Source organism: Carya illinoinensis, chromosome 9, assembly GCF_018687715.1.
Source record: "Carya illinoinensis cultivar Pawnee chromosome 9, C.illinoinensisPawnee_v1, whole genome shotgun sequence".
In the NCBI taxonomy this organism is placed as follows: Eukaryota; Viridiplantae; Streptophyta; class Magnoliopsida; order Fagales; family Juglandaceae; genus Carya; species Carya illinoinensis.
The window spans coordinates 32,067,931-32,086,344 of record NC_056760.1 but is presented as its reverse complement, the minus strand read 5'-3'; the positions used below and the strand labels follow the sequence as shown (position 1 = coordinate 32,086,344).

The window sequence follows — 18,414 nt, the reverse complement described above, 5'->3', positions numbered from 1 at the left end:
TATCTAGGTTTAAATTACAAAATATGTGTTCAATTGAAATCTTACAGAAGTTACGTGACTATTTTATAGGTGACAATTAATATTCGTTCAAAACTATTGTGGAAAAGTTTTGAAAAGCTAAAAAGTCCATATAAGCAGGTTCCTATGCTTGACTTTGAATAAAACAATTGGACTGAGGTTATTTTATGAAAAATATGCATATTTTGTTTTGAAGAGAAATTTGAAACAACCTCATTACTCATTAAATCTGTATAAAAGAGAAAATATTTTTTGTCATGACTGGTGTATACATGAGTTATTTTTGGCATTCTTTTTTTAACTATGCAAAAATAAGCAAATATGAAAATTTGTGCATGATTTGATTCTGTTGTATTTTGAATATGTTTTGTACTCTGATATAATATGATGTGACCACTGAAAATCTCTGGCATGACATTCTTTTTTTGTTCCATTCTGACCTTGCCACAAGTGTAAAATTGTGACCTCCATTTGGGTTGGTACCAATTTTCCGGTTTCCGGTGCACCCACTTTGGAAGTAAAGTGCTTTTCTGCATAGTCTTTCCTGTTTGTACACTTAGGGCTTCATGAATAATAAGGGAAATATTTCACATTATGTTTTTACTCTGTTGGCTGTCAGGTTTTGCACAACCCTACAACTGGGTTTAAACATGAAATTATGTTTTAATGTGATGTTTCAGTTATGATGTGCCAAATGAGTCTTGAATAAGGAATATTTCTAAACTTTCACTCTGATATTTTTGATAACATGTTTTTTATTTTGCATAATGAAAATAAAAATGTTTTGTTTTGCATTCTAAACTCTCTAAATGCTCATATTTACATACTAATATATGTTCTTTACTTACTGAGTTATTGATAACTCATCCCTTATCTCTATAATATTTTTTAGATAATTTGAATTATTTAGCTGATGATCAAGAATGGGGAGTATGGGTGAGATGATTTAAGCATGGTGGATTAAGCATAGAAGGGTTATATGATTATTGGAGAATTTTATTAGGTAATTTTTTTGTCGTGTTCTGTTAAATTGATATTTTGGGAGATTGATTATATTGAGGTAGTTGGTTTGTAACCATAAAATTTTTATGTGTAATTGAGAAATTGGAGTTTATATCTGTAGAATGAAATACGATTTTAAGTGACAAGAAGTAACTCTCAGACCCATCTAAGACCGGGCGTTACACATACAACATAAAGTCATGCATCTATAGCTCGAGATTCTTACGTCTTATACTTGTGTAACAACTATCAAGTATTCATATGACCTATAGGGACGAAATTGTAGACTTTATTGCAGACTTAGGTTATGCGTGTACCTATAAGCAGGACGACTCGAGGCAGCCCAAGGAGTGAGAAGGTCATGTACCCATTTTGGCCATCAATTTATTTGTTTTATCTTTGTATTGTTTTACCCTGGCCTTTCAAACGAGGGAGTGCCTTGGTAAACTATTTGGAACAATCTATGGCTTGGAACCATTTTTGGTTACTGTGGACATCGTACATTGGTGACTTATGGATGGCACTTGATGCCGTGTTTGGAGTTTAAATTTTTCTTTGGAATTGATAACTTGTTAGATCAAATACATATCTTTATTTCCTTTCCGCTGCGAATTCATACACCTGTTTGCATTCCACTCTCTGAAAATCCTTGCAATAATTTTATTTCACTTGTACGTTATAGCTTAAATATTGCAGTACTTCACGTAAATGACCATGAATATTAATATTAATTTTCACCAAGTAGATAGCACCTAGAAAGCATTATATTTTATGATGATGATTGGAAAATATATATATATATATTAAATTACCTAAAAAGGTTTTATGAGCCAAGTGTTGCCTTCAACAAAGTGAGTCCCAATAAAATATTTTTAGCAGGTCTACTCCAAATACCAAACAAAATATAATCCGGATTGCAGGGATCAAGTTCACTAGCTGCTATGAAAAGTACTTGGGTTTACCTGCTATGGTTGGTAGATAAAAACCTTAGCATTCCACTCTCTGGTTGATAAGGTTTGGGCTTGAGTTACTAACTGGAAGACAAAGTTCTTATCTTCAGATGGCAAAGAGATTCTGTTGAAATCAGTGCTTCAAGCAATCTCAACTTACACTATGGAGATTTTTCTTTTGCCTCTTACTATATTACTAAGAAGATTAACAGGATATTCAAGAAATTTTGATGGGGATACATTGAGGATCATTCAAAAACTCAATGGGTGAAATGAAGTCAATTGGGGCTTTCTAAGGAAATGGGAGGATTAGACTTCAGAGATATCATAAGTTTTAACCTGGCAATGCTTGCAAAACAAAGCTGGAGAATTCTTCAGAATCCTGATTCTCTTCCAGCACAGGTTTTTAAGCAAAACTATTTCTCATCTACTGATTTTTAAGTGCTAAAACAGGATGCAACCCTTTACTAGCATGGAGAAGTATAATAGCATGATAGAAACTTATGAAAGAGGGATTGATTTGGAGGATTGGCAATGGTGAAATTGTTAAAGAATGGAAAGACAGATGGATCCCAAGACCTTCTACATTTAAGATCCAGTCCCCAATTGCTGTGTTCGATGCTAATGCATAGTAGCTGAGTTGATTGATGCTGATCTTAAATGGTGGAAGGAAAATCAACTAAGTAGCTTGTTCTCTTCAGAAGAAGTAGACCTTATTAAAAGTATCCCAATCAACTTAGGTGGCGATAAGGAGGATAAACTGGTTTGGCACTTTTCAAAAAATGGATTATTTTCAATTAAGAGTGCCTACTATTTGCATAAGGAGATTTCTGCTAAATTTGAGGGAGGTTCTTCTGCTGGGCAGTACCTAAATGTGGTTTGGAAAGAAATTAATTTGGAAATTAAAGACTCCAAAGCAGTGAAGCTATTTATGTGGAGAGCTTGCAAGAATGCATTACCTACTCTAGAAAATTTCTGCAAGAGAAAAATACTTGAATATGATGCGTGCCCCATATTCAAATGTTTTTCTGAATCTGCGGGCCATCCTTTATGGAGTTGTGGTGCTTTAGTGAATGAATGTTTGGAGTAGCAGTTGCAATAAACTTCAGAAAATTAATGAATATACAATCTGAGTCATTTCTGGAGATATGGGCACTCTAAGTTCAAAAACTGACTACTGATGAGCTGGATGAGGTAGCTGTTACTGCAAGGTTGATTTGGTTGGGAAGGAATTCAATAATCCACGACAGGGTTTTCACCCATCCTAGTATTCTCACCAAAAAGGCAAGGGAGGAGGTTCAAGCTTTTAGGAATACCCAAGTCTCTTAGACAACCTCAACGCCAGTTTCCCCTCAAGTGGTTCAAGTATGGAATAAACCTCCCACAAGAGTTTACAAACTAAATTGGGGGATGCTGCAGTTGATAAGCCACAGAGCAAGATTGGCATAGGGCTATAGTCAGAGATTCTGAAGGTCAAGTTATTGGCACCTTACGAGCATTTAGAGAGATGCAAGCATCTGCTATGTTGGCTGAAACTTATGCACTGATGATGTCTACTAAATTTTATCAAGATTTTGGCTTAAGAAATCTCATTGTGGAAGGTGATGCACTCCAAATGGTCAATGCACTAAATAAGGGGCACGAGGCACTGGAGCCAATCTGGTTTTCTGCTAGAAGACATCAGAGTTTTGTTGGAATGCTTCTCAAGCTGGTCGATTCAACATGTTGGACGTGATGAAAACTATGATGCTCAAAATCTTACTAAAGATGCTTTTAAGCTTTTTGAAGATGTCATGGATGTTAAGGATATTCCATACCGTATTCATGATATTGTGTTAGGTGAGACGATGTAACCCATTTATGAGCAATAAAGGTTTTCCTTCGAAAAAAAATTATTGCCATGCCTTTTTTTTTTTTTTGTGAGATCATTTATTGGCATGCTTTTGTTAGAAGAAAAGTGGGTCACTTGAGTGCAGCTTTATGCCATATAAATGAAAACTACATCATGTATGGTCTCGAACCAAATGAAATTTAATGCCATAAAAAGAAACAGAAAGAAAGAAGGAAAAAAGAAAAAAAAGGCTATTTACCAACAAACTATGACAGCAATGCAAAAGGCAAAAGAAATAGCTATAATAATTCTATATTGTTTTTGTATGGGATGAGAATAATGAGAATCATGAGAAATCATGTTGTTTCTTTTTTTTCCCCTCAATCAGCACAACTTTTGAATGTCATTAAAGGTGGCTTGGCCAACATTAATATAATAATGCAGAAGGCATGGGCCCATGCATGCATGATTGCCGACTGAAATAGATGGGATGGTTGGTGGGGAGCTTGTTAAACTTTAAATCGATGATAGAACATCTTCAAACAAGTAGAAATGATTAAGGAAAGGCGACAAATCCTTTTCCTCTCTCACCCTTTTCTTCTTTTGGCATTTTATGAGGATGCCATCTTCAAACAATACTGTTAACTACATTAACAACGTGTCTTAAAATAGTTAAATGTTTGAACAAAAGCTTACCGACCATAAAATTCTACGTAGAGTTATTGACGTGCAATTTACTTGTCCCGACAGACAGAAGATTTCCTATCTATAGCATTTAATATTAGTATTTAAAAAGTATCATTTAATATTCCTTCCATCGCTAAAATTATGATTTCCTTAATAAAATTTTGAGAAGTAGTACTTAAACTGTGACCGGAATCGTATATCAAAACTTGCCATCAATGAATATATATATTCTACTCAGTAGTCATAAACAACATATCTACAGAGGGAAAAAGATATAAAGATAAAAATTAAAAACAAATGTATAGTATACGACTGTTAAGTAGAGTTTATATATATATATATATATATATAATGCACATCAGAATTAACTTGCCCTTGTGGGCTATTGTATGAGTGCGCCCTGTCGTGTTTGGCTAATCATTTAGCTCAATGGGTGGGCATGAACGCGTGCATTATAACTGGGGTCCGTTATCCGTATGTATGCGCCAACTAAAAAAAATGGGTGTTGCATCCAGTGATATAAATGAAGAGTAATGTTATATACAGTCACTTTTGCGTACTCCCTGCGTACTCCGCTAATATAATTGGCTGGATTAATATTTTTTTAATACACAATCAATCATATCACTGGAGTGCACAAAAGAGTACACAAAAGTGACTGCACATAGAATTTTCGATAAATGAATGATGTAGATTATGATATATCAATGACCTTCTAGTTATTGTTATTATGGATGAGCTTTTTTTTTTTTTCTTTTTCCTTTTCTCATTTTTCTTTTAGGTCTTTCCCATGCAAACCAATTGCGGGAAGTCAATTTCGAAGCATCCCTTCATGGGTGGATGCAAATACCATTCTAGGCGAAGTAGTAGTGGCTAACATTGATGAGCTTGTTAGAACATCATGTGTAAATTAATGTGACGCCCCGAGTCTTTTTTAGGTCTTTGGCTCCATACATCCATGACTGATGAGCAACTTCATAAAGCATGAGTAGTAGACTCTTTTTCCCTATAACAAATAGGACACAAAGAAAAATCTATTATCTGCTTCTTATACAGATTCAATCTTGTAGGAAGTGACTCAAGACATGCTCTCCACACGAAAATTTTAGTAACATTTCGAATCTAATAATTCCAACAGCAAGTCCAATCCTTAAGCCTTTGGCCTCGAGAGGAAGCCTGACCCTTATGCAATTCCAACAGCTCCTACTTGTGGTAAGCACTTTTCACTATGAACTGATGATTAGTCCTTAGCCAAATAAGTCTGTCACTAGCCCTAGAAACACTGATGGGAATTTTATGAACAATTTCAGCAACCTCATTTCCAAGAACAAATACAACTAGGCCTCTGTTCCATTGCTTAGTCTCCTCATTAATAAGCTCAGCAACTTGAGCTTCTTTATTCAAAATCTAGACAAGAGTTTGGACCTTATAACTTGAGGGTCGAGGCAGCTACCTGCAATTCCATATTTTTGCATCCTGCCCATTCCCTATCCTCCATAGAGAACCCTTCTCAAGTAGTCCTCTAGCAGCACAAAGATTCCTCCAAATAAAAGAAGGCCTAACACCCACTTTTGTTTGAAAGAAATCAGTGTTGGGAAAGTATTTCAGCTTAAGGACCTTGGATACCAGTGAATCAGGAAATTGGATGAGTCTCCATCATTGTTTTGCTAACAATGCCATATTAAAGCTCTCAAAGTCCCTAAATCCCAAGCCTCCTGCTCCCTTTGCTTTTCCCATATGCCCGCAAGAAACCGAATCCACCTTCTTTTCATTGTTCATATGGCCCCACCAAAACTGATGCATCACTCTATTTATTTCATTTAGCAAGGACTTAGGCAATCTGAACACCCCCATGCAGTAAGTAGGAAGGGATTGAATCATGACTTTCAATAAGATTTCCTTTCCTACCTGTGATAGGAATTTTTTTTTTTTCAATTGCTAATTCTACTCCTCATCCTATCTAAGGTTCCCTTCAAAGCAACATGCATTGATCTACCTATTAGAGCAGGTAAACCAAGATAGTTTTCATAGCAAGAGGTTGGTCAAGTTCCAGGAATGCTTAGAATGTACTCCTTGGTAGCTTTCCTTGTATTTGCACTAAAAAAGATTGAGGTCTTAGACTTGTTAAGTTGCTGTCTTGAGGCATCTTCATAGAAGACAAGTAACCTTTGAATGGAAGCCCACTCTCTAGTATTAGCTCTACAAAATAGCAAACTATCATCTGCTAAAAATATATGGTTAATACTTAGTTTGCCTCTACAAATAGGAAAGGCATGGATATCCTTGACAGCTTCAGCATGATTCAACAAAGTACTTAACACCTCAGCAACAATTATAAACAAATAGGGGGAGAGAGGATCCCCCTGTCTAATGCCTCTAGATGGAACAAAGCTTGCTTGAGGAGCCCCATTGATAAGGATTGAGTATGAAATTGAAGAGATACAATTCATGATCAGAGAAATCCACCTCGCATTAAAGCCCATCTTCTCCATAACCTTCGTTAAAAAAAACTCATTCCACTATCGTATGCCTTGCTCATATCCAACTTGATAACCATATAACCTTGTTGCCCTCTCCCATTGTCATTGAGTGCAAGGCCTCAAAAGCAACAATTACATTGTTAAGAATCATTCTCCCATAAACAAAGGCACTTTGGGTAGATCAAATAATCTGTAGAAGGATATTCTTGAGCCTATTGGATAGCACTTTTGAGACAATTTTATAGAGTACATTACAAAGGGAAATGGGCCTAAAATCTAGCACTATTTGGGGATTTTTCAGTTTGGTAATTAACACAATAAAAGTGTCATTAATGGAACTTATATCACCTCCATGATTCAAAACTTCCAACACAGCCTTTGTGACATCACCTCCTACCACTCCTTGGTGATTTTGATAGAAAACAGCTGAAAAATAGGTTCATTTGAAATAGTGCATTCTTGACTTCGTCAACTATGAATGGACTTGAGAGGTTGCTATTCATGTCCTCGGTTACTCTAGGCTGAATCTGGTTTAAACATGCTTTAGTTCGAAATGAAGAGAAAATGGCCTAGTAATGATGACAAAAAACCTCAGCAATACCATACATATCATTAATCATCATGCCATCATCGAGTACCAATTTTGTAATCTCATTTGTCTTCCTTCTTTGATTAGTAGACCTATGGAAATTTTTAGAATTCCTATCTCCATCTTTTAGCCATGTCTGTTTTGCCCTTTGCTACTATTTGATATTTTCTTCGTCAAGTAATCTATCAATATCCTTATGAAGAGCCTTGATTGCCACTGTGTTTGAGCCGTTATTAGAGTTTTGCAAATTAGATAGCTGGTGCAGCTTAGTCTGAGTATCCTTGCGTTGTTTTCGAAGAGAATGTTTGCTCCACTGAACTAGAGAAGCCCTACACTTGCCGAGGTTTCTCTTAAATGAGTTCAAGAAAAGAGCCTACTGAGAAGATTGAGTAGACCAACTAGATTGGATGAGACTGCAACATTCCTCTTTTAAGTTCCAACTAGCTTCAAATCTGAAAAGCTTCTCCCTGCCCATTTCCTCATGAGACAAACTCCTCCTCCCACTTCTCAAAGACATCACAATTGGGCTATGATCTGAAGTTTGAGCTGCAAGTGCCAGGATGCTACAATTATCAAACAATTTAGTACATAGTAGATTGCCAAAGACATGATTAAGTGTCTCCTTGGTGAACTGATCTCCCTCTCTATTATTACACTAGGTGAACTTAGGACCTTCAAAACCTAAGTCACTCAAGCCACAGAAATCCATGGTTGGTCTAAACAATTCCATTCGTTGGTAAGGGAAACTGATAAACATGAGGTTGGCATCACCGATGTTGGTTGCCTAACTTCATTCCTGCAATTAGTTACTTAGGTCTCGTTCGAAGCCTGTTGATGGTTTTTTGTCAACTCATGGAATTTCAAACTAGTTTAAACACTCCATCATGAACAATAGAGTTCCACTAGGATAATACATCATCCTGGCACTTAGGGTATGAATAAAGATAAAAGACTCTATTGATTTGAAAATACTATTTTTTGTGACATGACATGACATATTACATGGCATAACATGGCATGTAACAAATAAGCTTGTACTCGAAATATTTTACATGGCATGGCATATTAGAACATGTATAATAATTGTAAATTACAATAGTATGACAAATATGGCTTACTATCGTACATATAAAAATACACCAGAAAATAAGTTATGGGCTAACTTTCAGTGATGACAAGTGACGTAAAAGTAGCAAAAAATAGCGTGAGCTAAAATGAGATAATTCTAGGGGTTCAAATATCCCACAAAACATTTAAAACATAAAATTCACTAATGTATGGAAAAATTATCATTTTACCCATCTACTTGCAGAAAATGACTATTTTGCTCCTAAATTAAGGACTCTACATACAAACTCCAAATTCTACCAAAATTTACATTCCTTATGTAAACTATGTCCTAAACCCAATATTTCAATTAGAATAATTTAAATTAAAAAAAAAAAACATACAAACTATGCATTAGCCGATTTACATTAAGAAAGTCTTAGTTTTTGTTGCAATTCCTTCAAAATTCAAAACATATACTTAAACCGATTCATGCAACACTAAAAATCATATCCTATGTTCTAAATGTCATCCTAAGACATCAAAATAATCATTTTATGAAAACCAAGAATCCTCATATGAATAAAAATGCCTAAACACTTAATTTTTGTCAAATAGAACAAACCATTGATGTTCTTGATCTAATACTTTTCAAATCAACTCCAAGGACTCCAAAAGTTCATAAATACACTCTTAACATGTTCATAGATCAAACCCAAGTGATAATCATGCTGGAAAAACAACCAAAATGACAAAACTCATTTTCAAACCATTCGGCATGCATACTAAGTCTAAACCGTGTACCACACATGTTTTGTCTTAGAACAAACACACTAAATCTGAAACTTCCATGTAGTAAGCCTTCAAGAAATAAAATCATATACATCGTATTCAAGTTACAAACTTTAAGTTGAGCATTTAATATAGGATCACATGTCAAAATTCCATTAAAGCTCCAAGTAAACCTGAGAGCCTGGTGTTTGTGGCTTAACTGAACATTTTCATGCATAACCTGCTTCCAGTAAATATTTAAATCAACTTCTATTCAAAAAAAGCTTCTTAACACATAAATGAAGGTTTTAAGAAAATCATATATAATAATTTCATAGCCATTGGACAAAGTTTCAAGAACCAACTAATATCACAACCTCAAAACATAAGTTGTTCTGTGTTTTCCAGTTTCAACCTCAAAGAAAAATTGTATAACTCTTTAATAAAAATGATAACATGCTTTTATTAAACTCATAATATGTATAATAATGTGTTAGTATTTCATTATATCAATATATACCCCTAAAATTAACAAAAACTAAATCAAAACATCAAGATTTCACACCATCATCCAAATTATCACCCAATATGACCTTTACATTCTCAAACCCACTTTTCACCAATCAATACTCCATGAAAAATGACACAAAATATATCATTGGAAACTAGAATAAAACAGGAACAAATCCTATCAAGGAACTTTTGTGAGAAGCAACTTACAAAGGCTATTAAAAAATGGGTCAAGAACAGCAAAAAAAAAAAACTACTAGAAACCTCCCCTCAAGTTTTCTTCAAGTAAGTGACCAAATGGTAAATGGGCTAAAATGGACGTTCTATATAGGAGGAGAGGGATGATGGGGGATGGGTGAATAACCACTTGATGGAGGTTTTGCAGCCAATACAAAGGGCAAAACCATGGGCAACTAAGCCCATGGTATTCAGTTGTTTCTAACGAGAGGGGTGGTGGTTTGGCCTCCCATCCATGTACTGTTTGGGCTGACATGGCAACCATAGGACAGCCTAGGGAGGTGGACGAAACTTCCTCAAGAATTTTTGCATTGGTGGTGCTTTTTTATGGGCCTTAATGAACCTTAACCAATTAGGCCTCACTTTAGGGTTTAAAGAGAGTTTGTTTGGGATTTCGGTTTCTATGAAGTCCAATTCTAATTTTTCTTGACCCAATGAAATTACCAGGATATCAAAAAATAAATAAGGGTGTAAATAGCATGTACTTGAGTGGTTAATAGCATGTGAAAGTGATTTAAGCAAGTGATCAATGACTTAAGCTAAAATTGGCCATTTAGGGTTTGGGCTTCCACCATAGTTTTGGGGTTTAAATTGGATCTTAATCGTTTGAAGTTTCACTAAGATTGAAACCCTCATTTGATTGGCCACAAAGTGTTTGGTTGGATGGTATAGTGTTTGGCTTAGGTGGCATGATCAAAATGCTTGATTTTCCTTCCATTCCTAAACATTTCTATCTCATGATTCATCTTAGTTCCAAGGTTCCTACACTATTAACTAAATGTGACTAAGATCTTGCCAAGTATCCACTAAAAACTTCTCAAGATTGATTTGGATAAAATCACATAGCGATTTGACAATCATTTGAATTTGATGTCACATGTTGCTATCTTGGGTGTTACTATTCACTAGAAAAATGACGAAAACAAGCATTGCATCATAAAATTCTAAATAATCATACAAGTTTAGTGATGCAATTTGTTTAGTAAAATTCAACTCCTAAGTGCCCCGAATAATTAAAAAGGTATTTTCGAGCACTTTTCTTCCAAAAAATAAAAAAGGTATTATTGCACCGTAAAATTTTAAATATTCATTTAACTCTAAATATCTTAAACAATTAAAACCGCACTTCCGTCGCCATAGCTGATAGGAAACTAATTATGCTAATAGAGTAAAATCTAGAGTAAAATTTATGTAAAATTCTTTCATAATTTTACGATATTCATAGAGTCTAAATAAATTCATTCACTGAATTTCTAGTGGGTTATTATATAAAATATAGAATGTGATAAACTCAGCCCAACGGTGTATTAGAAGCCCATTGCAAAGAAAGAAAGTAAAGACAAAAGCAAGTGACCTGGCATGCTAGGCTTGAGGGGACATAAAGTGGCCTTGCAAATACAAAACTGAAAGGACCTAAAGAAATTGGATTGATAAAATGGAAAACGTTACTTAAGAATGACCTAGTTACCTTAACTATTTTATTTCATTTCATTTCATATAATTATTATAATTTTTTTAAATTTCTATATAAAATATAATAAATAGTTCAACTTTTTTAAATTTTAAATAAAAAATAATTAAAAAAATTATATTTTAATAATATTTTACTCAACTTTATAACTTTTATCTCCTCTTATCTTATCTATGTAATCAAATGAGATCTTAAAGTAGAAGTCTTGGCTCAAAGGGAATGAAAGAGATAGAGAAAAGGCATGACAAGGTATAGACTTCTTCAAAACTCTCTTACTTCCACACATCAGAGACGCCTTCTTCATTTCTAATATTTTCTCATTTCAATTTTCTCCACTATAACTGAGACTAAAATGAGTCAAGAGAGCCTGTAAAATTATCAAATATAGTAGATTTTACCTTCAAAATACTTGTGGACGTAGACCTTTCTGCCGAGCTACGTAAATCTCATTGTCTCTTGCTATTTACACTTTATTTAATATTTAAACCATGGATGAGTGCGTCCAACCATCACACCATTGTGGACATTCAACCATATATTTTGGCTTCTTGCCTAGATGGAAAAACGCATCCACATCATGTTTGTCGAATAGAAGTTGGTATATTTCACGACTACAATTGAGTCGTTTCAAAGAAACTTCACTCAAACGAGAAATTAAAATGAGATTTTCCATATTGCAATAAACATATTACATTATGTTGAAAGCATAATCTCTTCCTTTAAAAAAGCTTTACGTGTGAATAAATTAATTTGGGTTTAGATTTAAATTTAGTTTTGGATTCAAGGCAACCATGACTTTAAGGTCTCATTTGGATTGAGAAGTCATCTCTACTCATCCCATTTCATCTTATCATTACAACTTTTCTAAATTTTCATATAAAATATAATAAATAATTCAACATTTTCAAAATCAAAGACAATAATAATATGAAAAATTAATATTCTAAGAATATTTTATTTAACTTTCATCTCAACTCACTATCCAAACAGAGTCTATCTAAGATTTTGAAAAAGTTAAATTTTGTACGACTTTGGTGCAAACCCAAATCCAAGTTTTAAATATGATTCAAACAATAAACTTTTTTGAAACAAAGACTATATTGACAATGCTTAAATCAAGTCTTTAATACAGTGGGGAATGAAATCAAAAGATGTGGTGTAACTATTGATGCTTAACGCATCCTTACTTAAGGCATGAGCAACAGAATTATTTGCTCTCACAGTGTGCCTTGCTGACCAAGTGGAAAAAGAATTAAGGGTTGATCTTGTGTCTGCAATGAGCTGGCCTGTGTAGGTTTGGACTTCAGTTGATGAGTTGAGGCCTGACACAACCTGTAGTGAATCCCCTTCTATGATGATGTCTCTATAACCAATTGCCTTGCAAAATAAGGAGGCTTGGAATCCTGCATATGCTTCTACCATGAGGGGATCAGGGAATAGATCATGCTGCATTCTGAGTGGCCAAAACTTTTCCCTCCCAATCCCTTATGATTAGTCCCTTATGACTACTCCCACTCCCACTTTGCAGGTGGATTTAGAGAGTAATGCATCCCAATTCAGTTTAATTTTACCTTGGGGTGGTGCTTCCCAAAGTGTATGATGCTAACTGGAGGTTATCTGAGTCTTTCCTTACTAAGGTATCTACTGAAATTCCTCAATTAGATAAGATGATTGCTGGGACACCTTAGAAGGGTGTTGGAAGATTTCCTTAAACACCATATCATTTCTCCTCTTCCATATGAACCACGAGGTAACAGCAAATAGTTTCAGTTCCTCTGGGGCCAAATTCTCTATGAAGCCTTCTACTAGTTCTTGGAAGTGATGGAAAAGAGGGCTAGCTTTCTGAAGCTTCCTTGTGCTTAGTACCCACATGTCCCTAGCTGAAGGGCAGTTCCATAGGATGTGCCCTACAGTCTCTGGTTGTAGACTACAGATTGGACAGGCAGGATCCTCTATGCCATTTCTTTTCAGTAGGTTGTCTCGGGTAGGAAATCCATTAAGGCAGGCCCTCCAGATGAAGGTTTTGGTGGCATTTGGGATGTTCAGGTTCCAAACTTTGGTCCAAAGGGGCTGAGATGAACTTGAGGTTGTGCATCTCAGTTAGTGGATGGTAGGCACTTTTGACACTGAAATCTCCAGAGGTGGTGCATCTCCAAATTCTTCTGTCTGGTTTGGGGTATGAACTAAGGGGTATGGCATTGATACAATCAGCTTCTTCCTTTGAGAACATGGCATAGACCAGGTCTCTCTTCTATTGTTTAGTAGTTTCATTAATGAGATAAGAGACTTTGGTGTCAACCTGCAAGAACCTAATTGAGTTGGGGGATTTGAAGATCGATTGCCTTGGGAGCCATCTGTCATTCCAAATCTCAGTAGAAGCTCCATCTCCAATTCTCCAGATCAAACCTTCTTTGAGCAGAGATCTCACTGCTAGGAAGCTTTGCCAAAGATAAGAAGAATTCTGGCCTAACTTAGTGGAGACGAAGGAACTGTTATTGAAGTATTTTTCCTTAAGAACCTATGCAACAAGGGAGTCTGGGTTGATGACAATTCTCCAGCCTGGTTTGGCTAGAAGAGCTAAGTTGAAGTTGGAAAAAGCCCTTAGTCCCAGGCCTCTTTGGCTCTTTACTTTTTTCAGTTGATTCCAATGGATCTAGTGTATTTTGTGTTCCTGTGATTAATGGCCCCACCAGAAGCTCCTCACCAGCTTGTTAAGAACTCCTCATGCTCAAATCCATGAATGCATCCAAACGCACCATAAACTAACAAGAGATTCAAAGGTATAAAAACTTAGTCTAAGTCTTGGCATCCACTTTTGCTTACTCTTTGCAAATTCTAATGATGTAATTGGTCAAATCAATTATTTTATAATAAAAAGATGATGCAACCAATCACATTAATAGTATACAAAAAGTACATAAAAATGACTGGATACAAAATTTGTGTAATATAAAACAACCCTTTCTTCACCCTTACACCACACGATTCTCCTTCAACCTTGTAACCTTTTCTTTAGTTGGTGCTAAACCTTAAGCCTTAATTGAACAAGAAAGCTTTGAATCACTTGGCTGTGAAAGATTAGCAAGCATGGGTAAGCCAGGCCATCCGTGGGTTAAGGCCATTTTGGCAATTGTCTAAGGCTCCACCTTATTCAATGTTCTCAAAATTAAAAGTGAGATGTGTTTAATTTTTTTTTAAATATATATATATATATATAAACAATTTCATTAAATAAAAAATTAAATAAAATTTATGTTTTTTAATGTTCGCAATGCTCCGTCATACTAAATTTTATTTTTAATACAACGAATAACTTATATTTTTAAATAATTTGCTCTAAGGTTTTGCTAAATTGAGACACAAAAGTTACAATGAGGCCTTATTTAAAATTTTTGCATTAAATATAAAATTCCAAAAATTTATTTGAAAAGTTCAAATAAAGCCGCATTTTATAGTTTTAAAATTTGGAAAATGTTTAATATAATGATTGATATCTCCTTATATTATAACAAAAATGGACTAATTTAAATTTTGCTCTACATCTCGATTGGTATTAGGCCGTCCCTAGATATAGCCTAGACCAACAAAATAAATGACTGGTGGATTCTGACCAACATCACTAGGCATTAGACATTACATAACAAGTAACTTTACAGAGCGCAACCAGATCGCCTAAGCAGCTACCTAAAACCTTCATTTGAACCTTGACCATCTAATTTTCATGAGACAAAACAATTTCAATATAAGTTAACCTCACAAAGCGTTCTGGTAAAAGTGGCTTGGCATGCACCTAAATTACACCTTTTCTAATATTACTATTAGCAAAGAAGTTCAATCCTCACCTCTTAACAAGTTCAGAAAGGAAGTTCGAAAACCTGCAAAAGTCAAGTGAGGAGAACAAAGATTAACACAAATTATGCAAAAAACCAACCACATCACCACCTGCAGTGAACCTGAACCCAAGCAAGTGGAAAAGTTCTTATCTTTTTAGTTTGTACTTTTTGTAGCCAAGTGCATTCAAGGAGGTTTGGTAGGGAAGAATTCCATTATTGTTTTTAAAACTAACAAAAAAACAAAAAAGGCTACTTCTAATGGAACAAAAAGGGCAGTACAAAATGATTACTTTTTGAAATTCCATGACCAAGAAAGCAACCGACGGACACAGATTGTTGTGAAAAAATTATACAATCAATTTGCAACGTTAATTATACTAATGCAGCAACAGGATCAGTTTCCAAAATAATTAAAAAGAACAAAAAAGAACTCATTTTACAAATAAAAACAAAAGGCCACAGTGCCTATTTGATAGTAGTGAGTGTTAAACTGGATGTTTCACATAGAAAACTTCTTTTTTCTTTTTCTTTTTTTCTTTTTTTTAATTGAAAGGAAATTATATTACCAAGAATAATCACAACCCAAGTACACAGGATGTATACAAAGGCTAATACATCATCATCATTATTACCTACTACACTCTAGAAAGCAGGAAAAAGGCTAATACAAATTCAATACATTATCATCATTCCTTACAAAGAATTTAGCCCACAAAGTAGAAAAGAAAAAATTCCAAAGTTCACCCAAAGAACGCTCTCTCTTCAAAAACATCTACCATTCCTTTCCAGTTAAAGACACCATCTTAAACACAAAGAGATCATTTTCCATCTTGCAGCTATGCCTTCCCTCAAAACCTCACCAACATGCAAGAAGATGCACAACTTCCTTAGGCATCACCCAATATATACCAGTCCGACCAAAAACCTCATTCCACAAAGTTTGCCACCTCACAATGAAGAAAGAGATCATTTAGAGATTCACATCCCTTCTTGCACATGACACACTAGTCAGCTATATACAAACCAAGTTTTCTAAGGTTATCTGTAGTCAATACTTGTGATACCCCATATGATAAAGATAATGGTAGGTAGTGTATGGGATCCCACATTGCTTAGGAATAAGAAGTTCTTGCTCTTTATAAGGTTCCAATTGAGCTCCAAATTGTATCATTGACTAGTCCTTTTGGAGTATACGCTATGTGATTTAGGCCTTCCATTAGGGCGTTACAAATGGTATTAGAGCATATCTCAATCAGAAATGTGGGACTTGAGTCATGCCACCTACAACAGACAGGCCTGACGAGGGTGTCGGGAATTTAAAGGAGAGATTGTGATATCCCATATGATAAGGATAAGGGTAGGTGGTGAATGAGATTCCACATTGCTTAGGAATAAGGAGTTTTTGCTCTTTATAAGGTTCCAATGAGGCTCCAATTGTATCATTGACTGATTCTTTTGGAGTATAGGTCATGTGATTTGAGCCTTCTATTTGAGCGTTACAATACTCTTCCTAGAGCCACCACCCAGCTAAAGAACGCCACCTTAGTAGGTACTTTCACTCTCCAAATGCTTTTCCAAGGGAATGCACAGACAGACTGACATGTAAGCGCCTTATAAAAAGAACTAACTGAAAACCTAGAATTTCCAACATGGTCCCACATTATACTGTCCTCTCTTCCCTGCATCACTTTTAAACTATAAATTCATCCCAAAAAATCAGAAACAACATTCACTTCCCAATCATTTGCACCTCTAATAAAATCAAAATTCCACAAAATATTAAGAGCTGATTCCCCATACCAAATGTCATGCCAAAAAAGAATCTTCTTCCCTTCCCCCACCTTAAATGTCATATGATTCGAAAACTCCCCCCAACCATTCCTAATGAACCTCCATAAACTCACCTCATACACTCCTCTTAACTTCATTAGAACATTCCCCCCCCCCCCCCCCCCCAAAAAAAAAAAAACACCCAAAAACTCCGCCTAACCATTCCTAATGAATCTCCATAAACTCACCTCATACGCTCCTCTAACTTCATTAGAACATCCATCCCCCCCCCCCCCCCCCCCCCCCCCCCCGCCCCCCAAAAAAAAACAAAAACCCAAAAACTCCCATATTTCGCCCCAACAACATTCTTCCATAAAGCATCTCTCTCTACATGATATCTCCAAAGCCATTTTCCAAAAAGTGCTTTCTTAAACATCACTCCCAATCCCCCACAAGAGATCGGTTGACAAACCATGTTCCAACTCACCAAATGAAACCTTTTTTCCTCTCCTATACCTCCCCATAAGAAACTACGATAGAGTTTCTCAATTCTTTTTGCTATCCCTGCCGGCAAAGGGAAAAGTGAAAGCAAATACGTAGGGAGATCACACAATGTACTCTTTATCAAAGTAATTTGTCCCCCTTTAGACAAGTATAACTTTATAAGAAGCGCCCAATGGAAAACCAAGATACTTTCAGGGCAACGAAGATATCTTACACTTCAAAATATTAGCCAAATCTAAAATATTGGCTACTGCACCCACCGGAACAACTTCAAACTCGTTAAGGTTAATCCTGAGACCCGATACAGCTTCAAAACTTATAACAACAAGGCCCTCAAAGACTGAAGATGTTCGTTCTTGGTTGGGCTCACTAAAAATTAAAATGTCATCAGCAAAAAGAAGATGATATTTAATGTTATTCCGATCCTCATCACCCACCTCAAAACCCGGCAAGAACCTTCCTTCTATGGCTAATTCAATCATTCTACTCAACGCAACCATGACAAGAACAAAAAGAAAAGGAGATAGCAAATCTCCTTGTCTCAAACCATGTGAACTAATAAAAAATCCAACCAGGGTACCATTCACCATTATGGAAAATCTCAACGTTTAAATGCAGTGCTTGATCCACATACACCATTTCTCCCCAAAACCATATCTCCCAAGTAAGTACAAGAGGAAATCCCAACTCACCTAGTCATATGCCTTTTCCATG

At 35.5% G+C, this 18,414-nt stretch overlaps 1 protein-coding gene across 3 annotated transcripts in view; it reads right to left on the bottom strand.

The window, feature by feature from the left end:
* Positions 1 to 8,690: 8,690 nt before the first annotated feature.
* LOC122277280 (E3 ubiquitin-protein ligase RFWD3) overlaps positions 8,691 to 18,414 on the bottom strand; it is a 53,200-nt gene continuing 43,476 nt past the window's right edge. The window contains exons 14-15 of one of the 3 annotated variants that reach the window (XM_043087228.1): positions 15,436 to 15,468; positions 8,691 to 9,616 (exon numbers count right to left, since the gene is read on the bottom strand). The gene's annotated coding sequence lies outside the window, so the exon portion shown is untranslated. Of the gene's footprint in view, positions 9,617 to 12,572; positions 14,356 to 15,197; positions 15,469 to 18,414 lie in introns of those variants that run through there. The other 2 variants (XM_043087227.1, XM_043087226.1) reach the window with 2 other exon arrangements.